Raw genomic sequence first — 24,003 nt, 5'->3', positions numbered from 1 at the left:
ACATGGATTCACTGGACCAGAGGGCCCAGAAATGGACCCTCAATTCTATGGCCAACTAATCTTCAACAAAGCAGGAAAGAAGATCCAATGGAAAAAAGACAGTCTCTTCAAGAAATGGTGTTGGGAAAATTGGACAGCCACATACAGAAGAATGAAACTGGACCATTTCCTCACACCGTAAACAAAAATAGACTCAAAATGGATGAAAGACCTAAAATGTGAGACAGGAACCACCAAAATCCTAGAAAAGAATATAGGCAACAACCTTTGTGACCCTGGCTGCAGCAACTTTTATTAGACAGGTCTCCAAAAGCAAGGGAAACAAAGGCAAAAATGGAACTATTGTGACTTCATCAAGATAAAAAGGCATTTGCACAGCAAAGGAAACAGTCCACAAAACCAAAAGACAACCTACAGAATAGGAGAAGGTATTTGCAAATGACATATCACTTAAAGAGCTAGTATCCAAAATCTATAAAGAACTTATCAAACTCAACATCCAGGGATCCCTGGGTGGCGCAGCGGTTTGGCGCCTGCCTTTGGCCCAGGGCGCGATCCTGGAGACCCGGGATCGAATCCCACATCGGGCTCCCGGTGCATGGAGCCTGCTTCTCCCTCCGCCTGTGTCTCTGCCTCTCTCTCTCTCTCTCTCTGTGACTATCATAAATAAATAAAAAATTAAAAAAAAATAAAATAAAATAAAATAAATAAAAATTTAAAAAAAAAAAAAAAAAAAAAAAAAAAAAACAAACTCAACATCCAGGGATCCCTGGGTGGCGTAGCGGTTTGGCGCCTGCCTTTGGCCCAGGGCGCGATCCTGGAGACCCGGGATCGAATCCCACGTCGGGCTCCCGGTGCATGGAGCCTGCTTCTCCCTCTGCCTGTGTCTCTGCCTCTCTCTCTATCTCTCTGTGACTATCATAAATAAATAAAAATAAAAAAAAAAATTTATAACAAACTCAACATCCAAAGAACAAATAATCCAAATCCAATTATGTAATAAATAGAATAAAATAAAAAGGGGTGCCTGGGTGGACAGATGGCTAAGCATCAGTTCAGGCCATGATCCCAGGGTCCTGGGATCAATCCCCATGTAGGGCTCCCTGCTCAGCAGGGAGATTGCTTCTCCCTCGCCCTCTGCGCCTCCCCAGCACTTGTATGTTTCCTCTCTCTCTTAAATAAATAAATAAAATCTTAATAAAAAAAAAAAAAACTTGTGAGAAATCTAACATGTATAATTGATGGTCTGAAAAGGGAGGAGGAAAAGGGGTGAGAAGGAAGAGAATATGGAATATGAGAATACAGCAAAATGTAAGTTTTGAAAAACAGGGAATAAAATTTTGATTTGAAGAAAGAGAACTGGGATCCCTGGGTGGCGCAGTGGTTTGGCGCCTGCCTTTGGCCCAGGGCGCAATCCTGGAGACCCGGGATCGAATCCCACATCAGGCTCCCGGTGCATGGAGCCTGCTTCTCCCTCCGCCTGTGTCTCTGCCTCTCTCTCTCTCTCTCTCTCTCTGTGACTATCATAAATAAATAAAAATTAAAAAAAAAATGAAGAAAGAGAACTTTATAAATTCAAAAAGCTCAGTGGGCCTCAAGAACCCCAACTACTTAAAAAAAAAAAGAACCCCAACTACTTGCTAAAAAGCAAAGGAGAATGTCATCAAGGAGCCAAGAGAAAAATGGCACAGCAAATAAAGGGGAACAGTTACTAAATAAATGGCTGATTTCGGGATCCCTGGGTGGCGCAGCGGTTTGGCGCCTGCCTTTGGCCCAGGGCGCGATCCTGGAGACCCGGGATCGAATCCCACATCAGGCTCCCGGTGCATGGAGCCTGCTTCTCCCTCTGCCTGTGTCTCCGCGCCTCTCTCTCTCTCTCTGTGACTATCATAAATAAATAAAAATTTAAAAAAATAAATAAATAAATAAATGGCTGATTTCTCATCATTAAACTATGGAAGTCAAAAGAAAATAAAAGAAGCTTCAAAAAAAAAACAACTGTAGTTCAACGCAGAATTTTCTATCCAACTAATATACCCTTCAAAAATGAAGCTGAAACAGGTATTTTCACATAAAAGGCAGCAAACAAAATTCATTAGCAGGAGGCATGGACTACAACAAAGGCTAACAGAAATTCTTCAAAATGAAGGGAGATGGAACTAAATGAGAATGCAAATCTTTAGGAAGCAAAAAAAAGAGGACCACAAATGTTAAATATCTAGAAAATATAAAAATTTAATTCTTAAATTCTTAAAAATACATATGATTACTGAAAACAAAAGTTGTAATATTGTTTTCTGGGGTCTGTAACATAGATCTAATACACATGGCAATAACATAACTGAGCAGACAGAGCTTATGTCAAAGAATCTCTACGACTGCAAGATTTCTACAGATGTAAAATGTAGTACAATATTTTTTTTGTAATACAATATTAACCGTAAGTGGTACACTATATAAATACACAACGAAAAGGAAATATATTGAAGTTACTAGTGGAATGCTAAGAAACTAATACAAGGGATCCCTGGGTGGCGCCGCAGTTTAGCGCCTGCCTTTGGCCCAGGGCAGGATCCTGGAGACCGGGGATCGAATCCCACGTCGGGCTCCCGGTGCATGGAGCCTGCTTCTCCCTCTGCCTATGTCTCTGCCTCTCTCTGTGTGTGTGACTATCATAAATAAAAATTAAAAAAATAAAATAAAAAAATAAAAAGATTTAAAAAAACTAATACAAACAGCTTTATAAAGCTGATATATTAACAATTCTAATCTACAAACAAAAAATATTAAGTTGGACTCCTTATTCATATCATACATAAAAGTAACTCAAAATGGATCATATACTTAAATGTAAGAGCTAACTGTATAAAACTCTTCGAAAGAAACAGGAATAAATCTTCATGACCTAGGGGTGAACAACGATTTCTTAGATACAAGTCAAAGCTGGCCCTTGGGAAAGATAACAAAATTGATAAACTTCAAGCTCAATGGATTTAAACATAAATTACCAGTATGAAGAAAAAAGAAGGAATTATCACTACAAAACCCACAGATAGTAAAAGGACAAGACTATCAACTTCATGTTAATGAATTTAACAACTTAGGTGGAATGGAAAAATTACTGGAAAAACACAACAAAAACTGACGAGATGAAACAAAAATCTGAAGAGGCCTTTAAATTGAATTCATCCTTAAAACCTGTTCCCAAAATAAAACTCTGGCTCAAACTTTTACACTAGTATATTCCTTCAAACATCACCGAAGAGGGATGCCTGGATGCTCAGTGGTTGAGCACCTGCCTCCATCCCAGGGCAGGATCTTGGAGTCCTGGAATCAAGTCCTGCATTGGGCTCCCTGCACAGAGCCTGCTTCTCTCTCTGCCTGTGTCTCTGCCTCTCTCTGTGTGTCTCTCATGAGCCTATAAAGTCTTTAAAAATATATATATCAAGGAAAAAAACAGCATCAACTTAACAAAAACACTTCCAGAATACAGAAAACCATCCTGAAGTTATTTCCTAAGCTCAGCATGGATAATACTAATAAATATGCCTAATAATATTAATACCAAATCCTGAACAGAAAATACAAAAAAATTACAGACTAACATCCCTTATGTACATAGATGTAAAAATATTTACAAAGTATTAGCAATTTCAATACAGAAATATAAAAAAGGATAATACACAATAACCAAGCAAAATTTATCCCAAGAATACAAGACTGATAAAACATCTGAAAATAAAACAATGAAATTCACCATATTTTTTTTCCAAAGATTTTATTTATTTATTCATGAGAAACACAGAGAGAGAGAGAGAGAGAAAGGCAGAGACACAGGCAGAGGGAGAAGCAGGCTCCTTGCAGGGCGCCCAATGTGGGACTCTGTCCTGGGACTCTAGGATCACACCCTGAGCCAAAGGCAGATGCTTAATCGCTGAGCCACCCAGGTGTCCCTGAAATTCACCATATTAATTTTATAGTAATATATAATCATCTCTATAGGGCAGCCAGGGTCGCTCAGCGGTTTAGCACTGCCTTCAGCCCAGGGTGTGATCCTGGAGACCCAGGATCAAGTCCCGCGTCGGGCTCCCTGCCTGGAGCCTACTTCTTTCTCCCTCTGCCTGTGAATCTGCCTCTTTCTCTCTCCATGTCTGTCATGAATGAATAAATAAAACTTAAAAAAAAAAAAAATCATCTCTATAGATGTGGAAAAAAACATTACACAAAACTCAATACCCATTTATGCTATAAACTGTCAGAAAACTAGCAATAGACTCTTACACAACCTGTTTATTAATCATATCTTTTCATTCTGTATTTTTGATACTTTGGGCCTTGGTGACTCTGGAGGGACTGCCCTTCTCAGAGCTAATTCCTTGAGATAGTTAACAATGCTCCAGCTAGATTTCATATGCAAACCAACCAATCCAGAGCCCATAGCCCCAAACATCTTTATTTTATACTCTGGCCACAATATTCCCCTACCCTCATCACCCAAGGGAAAGGTACCAGACAACTATGGACAGCCAGCCCCTAAACCCCAAACCCTCTCAAATTACTCAAACTAGATAATCCTAAACCTGATTCCTATTCTTTGACTATTCCTTTCCATGGAAACCAAAATAAAGGATCTTGCCTTTATTTTCATAATTGATAATTTCTAATGGAAGTCCTCTGCTATTCTGTCAGCCTTGCTGCCATACTTAGATAATAAAACCTGTATTTTTAAACAGCCTAATAAAAGTCATTAATAAAAAGCCTACAGCTGACATTATAATTAATGGTATGAATCTGAATGGAAACAGGATTTAAGTACACGCAATAAGAGAAGAAAATAAAAAGAATGCAAATTAGAAAAAGGTAAAAGTTATAATATGATCATCTCCTACAAAAAATCTGATTTATCTACCAAAAATACTCATAGAATTAATGAGTTACATAAGGTTGTAAGACAGAAGTGAATATGCAGAAGTCAATTCTGTTTTCATATACTAAGAACAAATAATTAGGAAACTGAATTGTTTAAAATACCACTTACGGTAACATTGTAATAGGAAAAATCTAAAAAATCATTTTTTTTAAACAAAAGATTTGCAAGACCAAAGACTGAAAACTACAAAATATTGTTGAGGAAACAAGGATGATCTAAGTAAACGGAGATATAGCATGATAATGGAAAGGAAGACTCAACACTGTTAACATGTCAATTATCCTCAAACTGATCTATGGATTGAAAGCCAAAGGTAATCAGAATCCAATGAGCCTTTTTGAAGCAATAGAAAAGCTAGAAAGGATAGACAAATAGATCAATGGAACAGAATGAATATTCCTAAAATAGAGCTCACTTAGGCAGCTTGGTGCTATTTCACCAAAGCAAGCCAGTGAGGAATGGAGACTCTTTTCAACAAAGATACAGAAACAACTGGTTATCCAGATGCAAAAAAATAAATAAAAAATAAAAACAAAAACAAAAAACACACTTACAAAACTTAATTTGAGATGCATTAGAGACCTAAATATAAATTAGCAAAATCAAAGTTTTAGAAAAAAAAACAAAAGAAATTACCTTCATGATTTCAGGGTTAGACAAAAGTATCTTAGCTTACACATAATAGGCAACAAAGACCAAAAAAAACTGACAAAATACTTTTTTTTTCAATCAAATTAGACTTCTTTAGACACAAATACCTCTGCTCATCAAAAGCAGTTAAGTAAAAAACTACAACCTTCAAGAAACAACTTACCAAAAACATTTGTCTAACAAAGGACTAGTATCCAGAACACGTAAGAACCTTTTGCAATTAAAGAAAAAAAAAAAAAAGACAATGATAAAAAAAAAAAAAGAAAGAAGGAAAAGGGTGAAAGGCTTGAGCAAACTCTCCACAAAAGAAAACACATGAATGGTCAATAAGCAAATTAAAATGTGCTCAATATCACTAGTCATAATGAAAATAAAAAGCAATAATAATAATAAAAAGCACAATAATATCACTTATGATACTCAAGATCGGGGAAAAGGGACCAAATTCAGCCTTCTGCATGAAATAATAAAAACCTGGGATCCCTGGGTGGCGCAGCGGTTTGGCTTTGGCCCAGGGCGTGATCCTGGAGACCCAGGATCGAATCCCACGTCGGGCTCCCGGTGCATGGAGCCTGCTTCTCCCTCTGCCTATGTCTCTGCCTCTCTATCTCTCTCTGTGACTATCATAAGTAAAATAAATAAATTTAAAAAAAAATTGAAATAATAAAAACCTAACAAAATGTATGAACAATAGACCTGAAGATTTTGCCAAGTAATGAAAGACAGTAATCCTGGGAAACAAGAAAGAAACTACAGAGGCCATACATTTGCCCCACTTATTGCCTTCAGAGTTTCCAGGCCATGGAACAGGGAAAAGCAACCCAGGCAGAGCATGTGGTCTCCTCAAACTGAAGAAATGGAGCTGGGAGTCCAAGGAAGCCAGGGTAGCTACAGGTCACAAGGGAGACCAACACTGAGAAGAGGTGAAGAGAGAGAGAAAAATGAAAATATCTACACAGGCTTATCCTAGAAACTGTTGAGTAAGCAGTAATCAGCACATGCAGGTGAGAGGACTAACTATTCAATGTCAGGGAGAGAACCACCAGATGATTCAGAGATAACAGAACCAGAACTCCCACAAAGACGCAAATAATGCTTGTTCCCAAAAGCCAGAATAAAAAAAAACTAATAATTAATTCCACATCAGAATACTAAGAAAGATTATGCCTCAGAAAGAGGGAAAAGGTAACCCTGGACTAAACAGAGCTCTGGTCTATCCAAACAAAACATAAAAGCAAGATCCAAAAGGGAAAAACTTTTCTAATAACTTAACCATGTCACAGAACAAAGTACAATAGTATTTTTAGGCATACTAAAATGAAGAAGTAACAAGATAAAATTCACAATGACTAAAAATCAAAAGTATAAAAGACAAACACAAAAGCAACAAATTACACCCAATAATGAAACAAAAACCAGTTGTTCAAATCAATCTTGACATAACAGATAACAGAATTGATGCACAAGTTCTATAAAATAACTACAGTGAATACATTCCATATGTTCAAAAAGCTAGAAAAAAACATTAAACATGTTAAGCAGAAATATGAATAAAAATTTTTAAAACTTTAAACTTCTAGAAATGAAAACTACATGGTTTTTTTTTTTTTTTTTTTTTTTAAATTTTTATTTATTTATGATAGTCACACAGAGAGAGAGAGAGAGGCAGAGACACAGGCAGAGGGAGAAGCAGGCTCCATGCACCGGGAGCCCGATGCGGGATACGATCCTGGGTCTCCAGGATCGCGCCCTGGGCCAAAGGCAAGCGCCAAACCACTGCGCCACCCAGGGATCCCTAGAAATGAAAACTACAAAGATGAAAAACATACTATGAGATTTACAACACAAGAAGTCAAATGAAGAGCTACTAACTAAAATGAAACAAATAGAAAAACTACTTTAAAAAATGAAGAGTGGAAAAAAAAAAAAATGAGTGTGGGCAGCCCAGGTGGCTCAGCGGTTTATAGCACCACCTTCAGCCCAGGTCCTGATCCTGGAGACCCGGGATGGAGTCCCACACGTCAGGCTCTCTGCATGGAGCCTGCTTCTCCCTCTGCCTGTGTCTCTGCCTCTGTGTGTGTGTGTGTGTGTGTGTGTGTGTGTGTGATGAATAAATGAATAAAATCTTAAAAAAAAAAAATGAAGAGTGTGGGGCTAGTTAATAGAGCATGAAACTCTACCTTAGGGTCATGAATTTAAACCCCTAGCTGAACATACAATTTACTAAAAAAAAAAAAAACCAATAGAGTATAAGTTAGCTTTAAGATAACTTCAAAAGGCCAAATATGGGGATCCCTGGGTGGTGCAGCGGTTCGGCGCCTGCCTTTGGCCCAGGGCACGATCCTGGAGACCCGGGATCGAATCCCACATCGAGCTCCCGGTGCATGGAGCCTGCTTCTCCCTCTGCCTGTGTCTCTGCCTCTCTCTCTCTCTCTCTGTGACTATCATAAATAAATAAAAATTAAAAAAAAAATCAAAAGGCCAAATATACTTGTATTTGAGCCACTAAAAGAGGAGATATTGCAGTAAAAAAACAATCAGAAAATGTCAACAATTCACCATATTTAATATTATAAACACAATAGAATGAAGCAACTCTGTAAATGAACACCGAGCAACAAAAATATTAAGAAATGTTGACTGGGGATCTCTGGGTGGCGCAGCGGTTTGGCGCCTGCCTTTGGCCCAGGGCGCGATCCTGGAGACCCGGGATCGAGTCCCACGTCGGGCTCCCGGTGCATGGAGCCTGCTTCTCCCTCTGCCTGTGTCTCTGTCTCTCTCTCTATCTCTATGTGACTATCATAAATAAATAAAAATTAAAAAAAAAAAAAAAGAAAAAAGAAATGTTGACTGTGTCAATAAAGACAATAAAAGAAATGTAAACGAAGATATATGATTAAATTGCCAAAAATCATAGATAAAGAAAAAAATCTCTAAGAAAGCATCCAGGAAAAAAAGGTCATTATTATATCAAGGAGAATCAAAAGAAAGTTAAAACTGTTTTATGAATATCACATAAAGTAAATTTAAAAATAAATATTACCAAGAAAAAAAGAAGGGATGCCTGGGTGCCTCAGCAGTTAAGTGTCTTTTGGCTCAGGGCTGATCCCATGATCCAGGATCAAGTCCCACATCAGGTTCCCGGGAGGGCGCCTGCGTCTCCCTCTGCCTACGTCTCTGCCTCTCTCTGTGTCTCTCATGAATAAATTTTTTTAAAATCTTAAAAAAAAAAAAGAAAGTAAAGTAAAAAAGAAGATGAGGGTTCCTGGGTGGCTCAGTCAGATAAGTGTCAGCCTTCAGCTCAGGTCATGACCCCAGGAGTCCTAGAATTGAGCCATGCACTGGCTCCCTGCTCAGTGGAGAGTCTGCTTCTACCTCTCTGCCTCTCTCCCTGCTCCTGTGCACTCTCCCTCTCCAATTAAAAAAGGAGAAAAGAAAAGAAAAAGAAAGGAAAAAGAGGGTCATTTCATAAAGATAAAAGGATTTAATGCAGGTGAATTCTATCTAACATTTAAAGAGTTTGATATGTATTCTTCTAAAACTATTACAAAACTACAAAAAAAAAAAAGTGGAAGGAAAATTCTAAGAAGCCAGCATTTTATAATAAAACCAGATAAAGACTACCAGAAAAGAGGACAACCCAGTATCTCTAATGTATATAGAAGCAAAAATCCTCAACAAAATATTAGTAAACTAAACCCAACAATATATTAAAAAGAAGCATTCACCACAACCAAGTGAGATTTATTCCTGGGATGCAAGTGTAATTCAGTATTTGCTAATAAATCAACCTGATATATCATATAAACAGGAGAAAGGATAAAAAACATGATCATCTCAATAAATGCAGAAAAAGTATTGGAAAAAGTAGAACATCCATTCATGATAAAATCCCCTCAACAAAGTAGTTGTTAAGGGAATATATCTCAGCAAATGAAGATCATGAAAAACCCACAGCTGACATCATAGTCCATGGTGGTGAACTACTGAGAGTTTTTCCTATAAGATCAGGGACTGAGACAAGGATGCTCACTGTAACCACTTTTATTTAACATAGTACCTAAACTCCTAGCTATAGCAATGAGATAACAAAAAGAAATAAAAAGCATCTTCAGGGCACTTAGGAAGCTCAGTCGGTTAAGTGGCTGCCTTTAGCTCAGATCATGATCCTGAAGTGCTGGGATCCAGTGTGGAATCAGGCTCCCTGCTCAGCTCCTCCCCTTGCTTGCTCTCCCTCTCATTCACTCTCAAATAAATTAAATGTTTAAAAAATAATAAGGAAATAAATAAAAAGCATCCAAATTGGTAAGGAAGAAGTAAAAGTGTCACTATTTGTAGATGACATGATCCTATACATAGAAAATTCTAAAGGCTCTACCAAAAAACTGTCTGAATTGATAAACAAATTCAGTAAAGTCAGAAGATAAAAAATTTATAGAACTCTGTTGCATTTCTATACATTAATAATAAAGTAGCAGAAACAGAAATTTTAAAAATAATCCCATTTACAATTACACCAAAAATACCTAGGAATAAACTTAAGGAGGTGAAAGACCTGTACTCTGAAAGCTATAAATCACTGACTAAAAACCTTGAAAACAGGGCAGCCCGGGTGGCTCAGAGGTTTAGCACCGCCTTCAGCCCAGGGCCTGATCCTGGAGACCTGGGACAGAGTCCCACGTCGGGCTCCCGGCGCTTCTCCCTCTGCCTGTGTCTCTGCGCCTCTCTCTCTCTCTCTCTCTCTCTCTCTCTCTCTCTTTCTGTGTCTCTCATAAATAAATAAATACAATCTTTAAAAAAAAAAAAAAACAAAACCTTGAAAACATAAATTAAAAAAAAGGAAAGATAGTCCATGCTCAAGAAATGGAAGAACCGGGATGCCTGGATGTCTCAGAGGTTGAGCACCTGCCTTTGGCTCAGGTCATGATCCCAGAGTCCCGTGATCAAGTCCCGCATGGGGCTCCCTGCATGGAGCCTGCTTCTTCTTCTGCCTGTGTCTCTGCCCCCTCTCTCTCTCTGTCTCACTCATGAATAAATAATCTTTTTTTTTTTAAAAGAAAGAAATGGAAGAACCAATACTGTTAAAATACCCATACTACCCAAAGCAAGCTACAATCTCTAACAAAATACCATTGTTTACAGAACTAGACTATGAAACCAGAAAAGACTCCAAATGGCCAATCTTAAAAAAGAAGACCAAAGTTGGTGTATCATACTATCAGATTTCAAGATATACTTACAATAGTATATAATCAAAACAGTATACTAGGGGCAGCCCAGGTGGCTGAGCGGTTTAGCACCGCCTTCAGCCCAGGGCGTGATTCTGGAGATCCGAGATCGAGTCCCGCATCAGGCTCCCTTGGTGGAGCCTGCTTCTCCCTCTGCCTGTGTCTCTGCCTCTCTCTCTCTCATAAATAAATAAAATCTTAAAAAAAAAAAAGAACAGTATAGTAGTGGCATAAAAACACATATCAGTGGAACAAAATAGAGAGCTCAGAAATAACCCTATGCTTTTATAGTCAATTAATCTATGACAAAAGAAGCAAGAACATATAATGGGGAAAAGACAGTCTCTTCAACAAACGGTGCTGGGAAAACTGGATAATTACATGCAAAATAAAAAACAACAACAAAACTGGACCATTTTCTCAGTTATACAAAAAAAAAAAAACCCTCAAAATAGATTAAAGACCTAAATGTGAGACATGAAACCAAAAACTCCTAGAAGAAAACATTGGTAGTTAATATCTTTGACATCAGCCATAGAAACATAAATATGTCTCCTCAGGCAAATAAAACCATATAAAATAAAAGCAAAAATAAACTTTGGGACTACATCAAAGAAAAAAAAAAAAGCTTTGCATAGCTAAAGAAATCTTCAACAAAATGAAAAGGCAACCCAAGAAGTGTAAGAAAATATTTGTAAATTATATGTCTTGATAAGGGGCTAATATCCAAAATATATAAAGAACTTATACAACTCAACACCAAAAAAGTCTGATTAAAAAGTGGGCAGAAGCCCTGAATAGATACACACAGATAGATGGTCGACAGACACATGAAAAGATGCTCACCATCATTCATTATCAGGGAAATAGAAATCAAAACCACAATGAGGTATCACCTCACACCTGTCAGAACAGCTAAAAACAGAAATAGAAGAAACAAATGTTGGTAGAACATGTGGAAGGAAAAAAACACCCTCGTGCACTGTTTGTGGGAATGCAAATTGATGCAGCTGTGGAAAAAAACAGTATAAAGGCCTCTCAAAAAATCAGAAACAAAACAAAACAAAAAGATTAGAAACAGAAGTATCATACAATTCACTAATTCCACTTCTGAGTATTTACCTAAATAAAATAAAAACACTAATTCAAAAAGACATATGCATCTGTTTACCGCAGCATTATTTACCACAGCCAAATAGGGAGGTAACCCAAGTGTCCACGGATAGATGAATGTATAAAAGGGTGTGTGTTTGTGTGCAATGGAATATTGCTCAGCCAAAAAAAAAAAAAAAGAGAGAGAGAAAAATGATTCTTTCCATTTGTGACATGAATGAACCTAGTGAGTATAATGCTAACTAAAATAAGTCAGACTGGAAAAGACAAATGCCATATGATTTTGCTTACATGTGGATCCTAAAAAATAAATGAACAAAAAGCAGAAACAGACCTATAAAACGGACACATAGAAAACTGGTGGTTGCCAGAGAGGAAGTGGGTGGGGGATGGGTAAAACAGGTAAGATTAATAGTAAAAGGGATTAAAAGTACACTTTTTTTTTTTAAGATTTTATTATTTTGAGGAGAGAGAGAAAGCGAGGGAATGAAAAGCACAAGAGCAGAGAGAGGGAGAAGTAGATTCCTCACTGAGTAGGGAGGAAGACTTAGGACTCAATTCCAGGACTCTGGGATCATGATCTGAGCTGAAGGAAGACGCTTAACTGACTCAGCCACTCAGGCACCCCCAAAAATACACCTATTTTTTTTTTTTTTTACTTTTATTTATTTATTTATGATAGTCATACAGAGAGAGAGAGAGAGAGAGGCAGAGACACAGGCAGAGGGAGAAGCAGGCTCCATGCACTGGGAGCCTGATGTGGGATTCGATCCCGGGTCTCCAGGATCGCGCCCTGGGCCAAAGGCGGGCGCCAAACCGCTGCGCCACCCAGGGATCCCAAAAATACACCTATTTTGATAAGCACTGAGCAATACATAAAATTGCTGAGTTATACTGTACACCTGAAATTTATAATAACGCTTTATGTTAATGATACCACAGTAAAAAGTAAAAATCAACAAAATTATCAGGAAAAAAAGAGGATCATTTTACAAACATAAAGGGTTTCACTCACTAAGAAAATACATAAATCCTCAACACCTTCAAAATACATGAAGCAATAATAACATAACAACAACAAAAAAAAGGGAAAACCCACAATTGTATTTGGAGATTTCAACAAACCTCTGTCAATTGAGAGAACCAGTAAACAGAAAATCAGGAAGAATACAATAACCCTTGGTACACCTGGGTGGCTCAGTCGTTGAGCATCTGCCTTTGACTCAGGTTGTGATCTTGGGGTCCCGGAATCAAGTCCCACATTGCGCTCCCCGCGAGAAGCCTACCTCTCCCTCTGCTTATGTCTCTGCCTTTCTCTCTGTGTCTCTCATGAATACATAAAATCTTAAAAAATAATGTAAAGGTTTTTTAAATCTTTAAAAAAAGATTTTAATTATTTATTCATATAGGCACAGAGAGAGAGAGGCAGAGAGACATAGGCAGAGGGAGAAGCAGGCTCCATGCAAAAAGCCCAATGCAGAACTCGATCCGGGGGACACAGGATCGCAACCTGAGCCAAAGGCAGAATCTCAAACGCTGAAACACCCAGGCGTCCCAATAAATAAAACCTTTAAAAAACAAAAAACCTGTGGACATTTTAAATAAAACAAACCTATTCCGAAACATATTAAGGCAAATTAGCTAGAAACCACAGGACCCAAAGAATAACATGCTAGTGACGTTATCAAGAGGTTTTTTTTGCCTACTATATCCCACTCTTGGAATGGAATAAGTCAGCAATGCAGAAGCACCAAAAAGCACAGAACCCCCACCCTCCCCAAAAAGCTCAAACAAAAGGCTTCCGGTCTCTTTCTCTCTCTGTCTCTCTAGACAAACAGCCAGGAAGGGATCATATTAGCAAGGAAAGAAAACTTTTAGATAGTACTCTACCCAGCTTAACATCACAGAAAAACTAATCCTACCCACTCTTACAATTGGTCAAGTAGGGAACTTAACAACCACCCTTGTGAGACTGAGTCCTCCCAAGACTACCACTGGGGTAGTATAAGAACAGGTCAGGTAAGTAACCAGAATTTTCAGCCTCACTAAATGGTAAACAGCATGTCCTTCAATGGTGACAAGGGTAGGATGGACTTCTACTTTCATCTGGCAGTAACAAGGAAACAAAACCTATCCCGTGGAGTGGTGTCAGAAGGTACAGCAAGGAGTTAGGAGTTTCACCAATACACAGTGGTAAGTGAGGCCACATTCACTGTGGAAATCAGGTAGAGAGTCATAATTTGCCAATACTGTTCAGCATTAACAAGCAGCCTCCCTCAAGTGTCAACAAAGGCCCAATGGGGAACATGAACTTCATCTCATACCTGGCATAAGGAGATGACACTCACAACTCCTCTTGTCAGGCAAGTTAGAGAAACCTAGCTAAAACAGGTTTATGTAAGATGCAAAGTCCCAGAGCATAACACAAAAAAAAATATTTTTTTTTTAAGATTTTATTTATTTGACAGAAAGAGCACAAGCAGGGGGAGGAGCAGCAGGCAGGGGGAGAAGGAGGAGCAGGATCCCCGCAGGAAGCCCAATGAAGGGCTCGATCCCAAGATGCTGGTCATGACCTGAGCCAAGGGCAGACATTTAACCAAGTCACCTAGGTACTCCAAAAAATGTTCATGTTTCAGTCAAACATCATTTGTCATAACAAGACCAGAAGACCTCAAACTGAATGAAAAAAATAAAAAATAGGTGCCAACAACATATAGATATTTATAATTTTAACATCTGACCAACGTTAGAATTATCTGATGAAAATTTTATGGCAGTCATAATAAAAATGACTCTGAGGGGCACCTAACTGGCTCTGTCAGTAGATTATGCTACTCTGCATCGCAGGGTTGTAAATTCAAGCCCTATGTTAAAATTTTTTTTAGGGGATCCCTGGGTGGCGCAGTGGTTCGGCGCTTGCCTTTGGCCCAGGGCGCGATCCTGGAGACCCGGGATCGAATCCCACATCGGGCTCCCGGTGCATGGAGCCTGCTTCTCCCTCTGCCTATGTCTCTGCCTCTCTCTCTCTCTCTCTCTCTGTGACTATCATAAATAAATAAAAATTTAAAAAAAATAAATAAAAATAAAAATAAAACTTTAATAAAAAATAAAAAATAAAATTTGTTTTAAAAAAGGATTCCATGATGGGGCCCTTGGGTGGCTCGATGGTTGAGTATCTGCCTTGGGGTTCAGGGCATGACCCTGGGGTTCTAGGATTGAGTTTGAGTTCGGCAACAGGCTCCCCGCAAGGAGCCTGCTTCTACCTCTGCCTAAGTCTCTGCCTCTCTCTGTGTGTCATGAATAAATAAATCTTTAGGGGGGAAAAAAAGGATTCCATGAGCACAGAAATATAAAAAGCCTTAGCAGAAACTGAAAATATAAAGAAAAAATGGAAATTTTTAGAATTGAAAAGTACGATATTCAAGATAAAGAGCTCAATTCATGACCTCAACAGCAGAATTAAGGAAAGAGAGTAAAAGAATTCATGAACTAGAAGATATAACCATGAAAATTACTCAATGTAAGCACCAGAGAGTGGAGAAAAAACAAAAATGAACAGACTCTCAGAGATCTTTGGGAATATAACAAATAATCTTAACATTTATGTCATCAGAGTCTCAGGAAGAAGAGGAGAAATAAAGTGGAACTGAAAAAGTACTCAAATAAATAACAGCTAGAAAAACTACCATTTTGGTAAGCCATAAAACCACAGAATGAAGCAGCTAAGCAAATGTCCAAAGGGATAATTCTAAAGGCATCTACCTCTAAACACAACCTAATTCAACTTCTGAAGTCTAAACACAGGAAACATCTTGAAAGTAGCAAAAGAAAAACATTTTATTTATAGAAGAAAAATAATTGGGGAACAAATTTCTTTTTTTTTTTTTTAAGATTTTTTATTTATTCATAGAGACAGAGAGAGAGAGGCAGAGACACAGGCAGAGGGAAAAGCAGGCATCATACAGAGAGCCTGATGTGGGACTCGATCCAGGGTCCCTAGGATCATGCCCTGGGCTGCAGGCGGCGCTAAACCGCTGCGCCACCGGGGCTGCCCTGGGAACAAATTTCTTATCAGAAACCACACAGGCCAGAAGAAAGTGACACAATAATAAAGAGGAAGCTGCAAGGAAAATGAAAAAATATAATAAACTGAATTAAAATGAAAATAAAACATAATAAAATTTGTGGGACCCAGCTAAACCAGTGATAAGAGGAAAATCTCTAACAATGCACAAAGTGGAAGAGTCCCAAATCAATAATCTAAGCTTCACCTTGGGAAACTAAAAAAAGAACAAAATAAACTCAAAGCAAGCAGAAAGCAGATAAAAATAAATATAAGAGCAGAAATCAAAGAAATTTAAAATAGAAAAAATAAAGTCAACAAAACAAGGAGCTGTTTCTTTCAAAAGATCAATAAAATTGATAAACCTCTAGCAACACTGACAAAGAAAAGGAGAGAAGACAAATCACCACTATCAAAAATGAAAGAGGGGATATCAGTACAGATCCCGCAGACATCAAAAGAGTAATAAGGGAATGCGATGAACAACTCCACACATAACTGACAGCTTATATGAGATGAATCCCTTCCTTGAAAAATATAACTTACTCCAATTCACCCATTACAAAACTGGTCATAGCCTTTAACTATTTTTAATTTTTTTTAATTTTTTTTGAATTTTATTTATTTTTTTTATTGGAGTTCAATTTGCCAACATACAACATAACACCCAGTGCTCATCCCACCAAGTGTCCCCCTCAGTGCCCATCACCCAGTCACGCCAACACCCACCCACCTCCCTTTCCACTACCCCCTTGTTCGTTTCCCAGAGTTAGGTGTCTCTCATGTTTTGTCCCCCTCACTGATATTTTCACTCATTTTCTCTCCTTTCCCCTTTATTCCCTTTTACTATTTTTTATATTCCCCAAGTGAATGAGACCATATAATGTTTGTCCTTCACCAACTGACTTATTTCACTCAGCATAATACACTCCAGGTCCATCCACATGGAAGCAAATGGTGGGTATTTGTCATTTCTATGGCTGAGTAATATTCCATTGTATATATAAACCACATCTTCTTTATTCATTCATCCTTTGATGGACACCGAGGCTCCTAAATTTTTTCTCAAAGTTACTTAATTTTTTTTAGTAATCTCTACACTCAAAATGGAACTTGAACTCACAACTCCAAGATCAACAGTCATATGCTCTTCCAAATGACCCACCCAGCCAATGCTAGCCCTGTAACTATTTTCAAATTTTAATTTGTACTTTAAAAACTACCAAAAAGGGGGATGCTTGGGTTGGCTTAGCAGTTAAGCGTCTGCCTTCAGCCCAGGGCCTGATCTTGGAGACCCAGGATCAAGTCCCACGTCAGGCTCCCTGCATGGAACCTGCTTCTCCCTCTGCCTGTGTGTGTGTGTGTGTGTGTGTGTGTGTGTGTGTGTGTGTCATGAATAAATAAAATCTTTAAAAAAAAAATAAAATAAAATATATATTTAAAAACCAACACAAAGAAACCAGATAACCAAAATAATTTTGTGAAAGAATAAAGTAGAATCATCCATGTGACTGAAAAATCATCATGTACTATAATTAAGACACCTGGTACTGCCAGCCAGAGACACAGATGCAAAGATCAACGTAACAGAACAGAAAACCCAGAAATACACCCAAAGATGCCCAGCTGATTTTGGACAAAGGTGCAAGAGCAATTCAATGGAAGACAGACTTTTCAAAAAAAAAAAAAGAAGACAGACTTTTCAACAAATGGTTGGCATTGGAGCGTTTGGAAATCCACAAAGAGACAAGGTAAAAAAAAAAAAAAAAGTCTTACCCTTTATATAAAAATTAACTCAAAATGAATCAGAGATTTAAAAGTAAAACATAAAACTATAATATTTTTAAAAGAGGGGCATCTGGCTGGCTAAGTCAGTAGAACATGAAACTCTTAATCTCACAATCAAGTTCAAGCCCCATATTGGGCATAGAGCTCACTTAAAAACTAAGTAAATAACAAGAAAACACAGGAAAAAAATCTTTGGGATTTAAGATTGGGTACAGGGTTATTAAGTTTGACAACAAAAGTATGATCCATAAAAGAATAAATTTATAAATTGTACTTCATCAAAAATAAAAACTTTGCTCCAATTTGGGATAAAATAAGAGCAAATCATGTACTTGGCAAAGAGCACATAGAATATATACAGAGCTGTCAAACTCTACAATAAGAAAATAAGCAAATGATGAAAAAAATCAATATTTGAATGAGAACGACATTAACAAAGAAACCACTGATGTGCCAGAAGAAACCAGAGGAGAGAAAGACAGTGTGAGAGCAGCAGGGTGTACAAGGCATCCTTCTCCACAACAGGCCTCAAGGAGAAAAAAGTCTATGTTCACCTTGCTCCTATTATGCTTTGAATGTTGCCAACAAAGTTGCAATCATCTAAACTGAGTCCAGGGGCACCTGGGTGGCTCAGTTGGTTGAACATCTACCTTCAGCTTAGGTCATGATCTCAGAGTCCTGGGATCAAGCCCCACAATGGGGGGGGGGGGGGGTACATGTCATCACTGCTCAGTGAGGAGTCAGGTTCTCCCCCCCGTTTATGTTCTCTCTCCTTTTCTCTCAAGATTTAAAAAAAAAAAAAAATCCTACAAAAAAACAAAAACAAAAACGGAGTCCAGCTAGCTAATTCTAAATATAAATATTTTCAGGATCAGTTGGCTGGTTCAGTCAATGGAGCATGTAACTCTTGATCATGAGTTTGAGCCTCATGCTGGGTGTAGAGATTCTTTTTAATTAATTTTCACAATAATTGGAAAATAGGCAAAAGTCACAAATAGACATTTGCTCAAAAGATAAGACATATGACCTAAAAAGATATATAAACAGCAAATACATAAAAAGATAAAAGATGGTCAACATCATTAGCCATTAGGCAAATGCAAATTAAAATCACAATAGGGGTGCCTGGGTGGCTCAGTCAGTTAAGCATCTCCCTTTGGCTCAGGTCACAACCCAAGGTCCTGGGATCAAGCCCCACATTACGTTCCCCATTCAGCAGAGAATTTGCTTTCTCCACTCCCTCTGCTGATTTCCCCTGCTTGTTGCATGCATGCTCACTCACTCTCTGTCAAAATAAATTTTTTGAAGATTTTTTTTTTTTTTAATGATAGTCACAGAGAGAGAAAGAGAGAGGCAGGGACACAGCAGAGGGAGAAGCAGGCTCCACGCAGGGAGCCCAACGCGAGACTCGATCCGGGTCCAGGATCAACCTGAGCCGCAGTCTAAAACGCTGACACCGCTGCCCAAAATAAAACTTTAAAAACAAAAATCCTATGCATATTGCAAAACTACTAAACATAAAGAATGACTAGAACAAAAAAAATAACATGAGTGCTATCAAAGATTTTTGCCTACTATATCCCACTCTTGGAATGGAATAAGTCAGCAATGCAGAAGCACCAAAAAGCACAGAACCCCCACCCTCCCCAAAAAGCTCAAACAAAAGGCTTCCGGTCTCTTTCTCTCTCTGTCTCTCTAGACAAACAGCCAGGAAGGGATCATATTAGCAAGGAAAGAAAACTTTTAGATAGTACTCTACCCAGCTTAACATCACAGAAAAACTAATCCTACCCACTCTTACAATTGGTCAAGTAGGGAACTTAACAACCACCCTTGTGAGACTGAGTCCTCCCAAGACTACCACTGGGGTAGTATAAGAACAGGTCAGGTAAGTAACCAGAATTTTCAGCCTCACTAAATGGTAAACAGCATGTCCTTCAATGGTGACAAGGGTAGGATGGACTTCTACTTTCATCTGGCAGTAACAAGGAAACAAAACCTATCCCGTGGAGTGGTGTCAGAAGGTACAGCAAGGAGTTAGGAGTTTCACCAATACACAGTGGTAAGTGAGGCCACATTCACTGTGGAAATCAGGTAGAGAGTCATAATTTGCCAATACTGTTCAGCATTAACAAGCAGCCTCCCTCAAGTGTCAACAAAGGCCCAATGGGGAACATGAACTTCATCTCATACCTGGCATAAGGAGATGACACTCACAACTCCTCTTGTCAGGCAAGTTAGAGAAACCTAGCTAAAACAGGTTTATGTAAGATGCAAAGTCCCAGAGCATAACACAAAAAAAAATATTTTTTTTTTAAGATTTTATTTATTTGACAGAAAGAGCACAAGCAGGGGGAGGAGCAGCAGGCAGGGGGAGAAGGAGGAGCAGGATCCCCGCAGGAAGCCCAATGAAGGGCTCGATCCCAAGATGCTGGTCATGACCTGAGCCAAGGGCAGACATTTAACCAAGTCACCTAGGTACTCCAAAAAATGTTCATGTTTCAGTCAAACATCATTTGTCATAACAAGACCAGAAGACCTCAAACTGAATGAAAAAAATAAAAAATAGGTGCCAACAACATATAGATATTTATAATTTTAACATCTGACCAACGTTAGAATTATCTGATGAAAATTTTATGGCAGTCATAATAAAAATGACTCTGAGGGGCACCTAACTGGCTCTGTCAGTAGATTATGCTACTCTGCATCGCAGGGTTGTAAATTCAAGCCCTATGTTAAAATTTTTTTTAGGGGATCCCTGGGTGGCGCAGTGGTTCGGCGCTTGCCTTTGGCCCAGGGCGCGATCCTGGAGACCCGGGATCGAATCCCACATCGGGCTCCCGGTGCATGGAGCCTGCTTCTCCCTCTGCCTATGTCTCTGCCTCTCTCTCTCTCTCTCTCTCTGTGACTATCATAAATAAATAAAAATTTAAAAAAAATAAATAAAAATAAAAATAAAACTTTAATAAAAAATAAAAAATAAAATTTGTTTTAAAAAAGGATTCCATGATGGGGCCCTTGGGTGGCTCGATGGTTGAGTATCTGCCTTGGGGTTCAGGGCATGACCCTGGGGTTCTAGGATTGAGTTTGAGTTCGGCAACAGGCTCCCCGCAAGGAGCCTGCTTCTACCTCTGCCTAAGTCTCTGCCTCTCTCTGTGTGTCATGAATAAATAAATCTTTAGGGGGGAAAAAAAGGATTCCATGAGCACAGAAATATAAAAAGCCTTAGCAGAAACTGAAAATATAAAGAAAAAATGGAAATTTTTAGAATTGAAAAGTACGATATTCAAGATAAAGAGCTCAATTCATGACCTCAACAGCAGAATTAAGGAAAGAGAGTAAAAGAATTCATGAACTAGAAGATATAACCATGAAAATTACTCAATGTAAGCACCAGAGAGTGGAGAAAAAACAAAAATGAACAGACTCTCAGAGATCTTTGGGAATATAACAAATAATCTTAACATTTATGTCATCAGAGTCTCAGGAAGAAGAGGAGAAATAAAGTGGAACTGAAAAAGTACTCAAATAAATAACAGCTAGAAAAACTACCATTTTGGTAAGCCATAAAACCACAGAATGAAGCAGCTAAGCAAATGTCCAAAGGGATAATTCTAAAGGCATCTACCTCTAAACACAACCTAATTCAACTTCTGAAGTCTAAACACAGGAAACATCTTGAAAGTAGCAAAAGAAAAACATTTTATTTATAGAAGAAAAATAATTGGGGAACAAATTTCTTTTTTTTTTTTTTAAGATTTTTTATTTATTCATAGAGACAGAGAGAGAGAGGCAGAGACACAGGCAGAGGGAAAAGCAGGCATCATACAGAGAGCCTGATGTGGGACTCGATCCAGGGTCCCTAGGATCATGCCCTGGGCTGCAGGCGGCGCTAAACCGCTGCGCCACCGGGGCTGCCCTGGGAACAAATTTCTTATCAGAAACCACACAGGCCAGAAGAAAGTGACACAATAATAAAGAGGAAGCTGCAAGGAAAATGAAAAAATATAATAAACTGAATTAAAATGAAAATAAAACATAATAAAATTTGTGGGACCCAGCTAAACCAGTGATAAGAGGAAAATCTCTAACAATGCACAAAGTGGAAGAGTCCCAAATCAATAATCTAAGCTTCACCTTGGGAAACTAAAAAAAGAACAAAATAAACTCAAAGCAAGCAGAAAGCAGATAAAAATAAATATAAGAGCAGAAATCAAAGAAATTTAAAATAGAAAAAATAAAGTCAACAAAACAAGGAGCTGTTTCTTTCAAAAGATCAATAAAATTGATAAACCTCTAGCAACACTGACAAAGAAAAGGAGAGAAGACAAATCACCACTATCAAAAATGAAAGAGGGGATATCAGTACAGATCCCGCAGACATCAAAAGAGTAATAAGGGAATGCGATGAACAACTCCACACATAACTGACAGCTTATATGAGATGAATCCCTTCCTTGAAAAATATAACTTACTCCAATTCACCCATTACAAAACTGGTCATAGCCTTTAACTATTTTTAATTTTTTTTAATTTTTTTTGAATTTTATTTTTTTTATTGGAGTTCAATTTGCCAACATACAACATAACACCCAGTGCTCATCCCACCAAGTGTCCCCCTCAGTGCCCATCACCCAGTCACGCCAACACCCACCCACCTCCCTTTCCACTACCCCCTTGTTCGTTTCCCAGAGTTAGGTGTCTCTCATGTTTTGTCCCCCTCACTGATATTTTCACTCATTTTCTCTCCTTTCCCCTTTATTCCCTTTTACTATTTTTTATATTCCCCAAGTGAATGAGACCATATAATGTTTGTCCTTCACCAACTGACTTATTTCACTCAGCATAATACACTCCAGGTCCATCCACATGGAAGCAAATGGTGGGTATTTGTCATTTCTATGGCTGAGTAATATTCCATTGTATATATAAACCACATCTTCTTTATTCATTCATCCTTTGATGGACACCGAGGCTCCTAAATTTTTTCTCAAAGTTACTTAATTTTTTTTAGTAATCTCTACACTCAAAATGGAACTTGAACTCACAACTCCAAGATCAACAGTCATATGCTCTTCCAAATGACCCACCCAGCCAATGCTAGCCCTGTAACTATTTTCAAATTTTAATTTGTACTTTAAAAACTACCAAAAAGGGGGATGCTTGGGTTGGCTTAGCAGTTAAGCGTCTGCCTTCAGCCCAGGGCCTGATCTTGGAGACCCAGGATCAAGTCCCACGTCAGGCTCCCTGCATGGAACCTGCTTCTCCCTCTGCCTGTGTGTGTGTGTGTGTGTGTGTGTGTGTGTGTGTGTGTGTCATGAATAAATAAAATCTTTAAAAAAAAAATAAAATAAAATATATATTTAAAAACCAACACAAAGAAACCAGATAACCAAAATAATTTTGTGAAAGAATAAAGTAGAATCATCCATGTGACTGAAAAATCATCATGTACTATAATTAAGACACCTGGTACTGCCAGCCAGAGACACAGATGCAAAGATCAACGTAACAGAACAGAAAACCCAGAAATACACCCAAAGATGCCCAGCTGATTTTGGACAAAGGTGCAAGAGCAATTCAATGGAAGACAGACTTTTCAAAAAAAAAAAAGAAGACAGACTTTTCAACAAATGGTTGGCATTGGAGCGTTTGGAAATCCACAAAGAGACAAGGTAAAAAAAAAAAAAAAGTCTTACCCTTTATATAAAAATTAACTCAAAATGAATCAGAGATTTAAAAGTAAAACATAAAACTATAATATTTTTAAAAGAGGGGCATCTGGCTGGCTAAGTCAGTAGAACATGAAACTCTTAATCTCACAATCAAGTTCAAGCCCCATATTGGGCATAGAGCTCACTTAAAAACTAAGTAAATAACAAGAAAACACAGGAAAAAAATCTTTGGGATTTAAGATTGGGTACAGGGTTATTAAGTTTGACAACAAAAGTATGATCCATAAAAGAATAAATTTATAAATTGTACTTCATCAAAAATAAAAACTTTGCTCCAATTTGGGATAAAATAAGAGCAAATCATGTACTTGGCAAAGAGCACATAGAATATATACAGAGCTGTCAAACTCTACAATAAGAAAATAAGCAAATGATGAAAAAAATCAATATTTGAATGAGAACGACATTAACAAAGAAACCACTGATGTGCCAGAAGAAACCAGAGGAGAGAAAGACAGTGTGAGAGCAGCAGGGTGTACAAGGCATCCTTCT

The 24,003-nt window shown here is 38.1% G+C and overlaps 1 protein-coding gene and 2 non-coding genes across 14 annotated transcripts in view; 2 read left to right on the top strand and 1 right to left on the bottom strand.

Moving 5' to 3' along the window:
* The window catches only part of MLLT10 (MLLT10 histone lysine methyltransferase DOT1L cofactor), a 259,317-nt gene that overhangs the window by 200,572 nt on the left and 34,742 nt on the right, over window positions 1–24,003 (bottom strand). The gene's annotated exons all lie outside the window — the stretch shown is intronic.
* Window positions 18,162–18,227, top strand: LOC121498353. Its single transcript, XR_005989734.1, has one exon. It is a non-coding gene; the product is annotated as a small nucleolar RNA SNORD42 (small nucleolar RNA).
* On the top strand, window positions 23,876–23,941 carry LOC121498352. Its single transcript, XR_005989733.1, has one exon. It is a non-coding gene; the product is annotated as a small nucleolar RNA SNORD42 (small nucleolar RNA).

The sequence above is a fragment of the Vulpes lagopus genome, chromosome 8 (assembly GCF_018345385.1).
Source record: "Vulpes lagopus strain Blue_001 chromosome 8, ASM1834538v1, whole genome shotgun sequence".
Taxonomy (NCBI): Eukaryota; Metazoa; Chordata; class Mammalia; order Carnivora; family Canidae; genus Vulpes; species Vulpes lagopus.
The sequence above is the reverse complement of the archived record's forward strand: the minus strand, read 5'-3'. Positions and strand labels throughout refer to the sequence as shown.